Here is a 982-nt window from a genome sequence, read left to right as displayed (position 1 = left end):
TTTCATTAGTAGGGTGCCAAGTTAATAATATCCCCGATAGACAAAGAGTATTACAAATGAATAACGTGAACATTATAGCAGAAAAATAAAGGACATACACAAAGAAGTGCAAAAAAGTAAAAAATGTTCAATCTCAGAGATAAGCTAATGAAAGTGAATCTTTTTAATCTATAAAATGGGAGAATTTAAAACATAATACTGTACAGCTTTAGAGGGAGAGTGGAGAATTGTACTACTCATATACCACTCATGTACCACTGGAGCACACAGTGGGTCAGACATTCTGTAGGGCAAGTTTTCAACAATATCATATCCATATATTTTGCATACATCTGACCCATGACTTTATCCCCAGCAAATACTAAATGATCTGTTTGAGGCTATCCATCTCACTATTATCTGCATAATCAAAACTTGTAGGTGACTTAAATGCTTCAAGGGGATTTATTAAAATGGATTTGTGTACAGTCATTAAAAATAAAGGTATATAAGACTATGAAGTGACACAATACTTCTGTCAGAATAAATGGGGAAAGCAGGTTGCAAATAATGCCATATGATTCACTTTTAATAAAAATTATATATGCTTTCACATTTCTGTATTATGTTTATAAATGTGCCATGCATACATACCAAAGTGGAAGGAGAATTTAAACATGTGAATAGTGCTTTAATTTTTTTTATTCACATTTGATTTTTCTAAACTTACAGTAAAAAAACAAGCACTACTTTGAAGGAAGAAAAAAATGTTTGTTATCTTTTTGACAATTCAGCATAAATTATATAGATTACCCAAAGGTAGTAATAAAGTATCTGACCTGAATCTAGACTTTTGCTATGTTGATCTGACACATTTTAGTTTCTGTTTTCTTTTTCTCTTTTAAATGAATATCATTTACCTAAAGCCGGAAAATATAATTGAGATGTTCAGGCTTGATAGCATACAGCTGTTGAATAGTTCTGTAAGGTTTTTTTTTTTTTT

General features: G+C 30.5%; 1 protein-coding gene across 1 annotated transcript in view; it reads left to right on the top strand.

Moving 5' to 3' along the window:
* Window positions 1-982, top strand: part of KANK1 (KN motif and ankyrin repeat domains 1) — a 140,577-nt gene that overhangs the window by 824 nt on the left and 138,771 nt on the right. The window lies entirely within an intron of this gene.

Source organism: Hipposideros armiger, unplaced genomic scaffold (assembly GCF_001890085.2).
Source record: "Hipposideros armiger isolate ML-2016 unplaced genomic scaffold, ASM189008v1 scaffold_95, whole genome shotgun sequence".
NCBI classification, from domain to species: Eukaryota; Metazoa; Chordata; class Mammalia; order Chiroptera; family Hipposideridae; genus Hipposideros; species Hipposideros armiger.
Note: the sequence above shows the minus strand (reverse complement) of the source record. Positions and strands in the feature narration are given on the sequence as shown.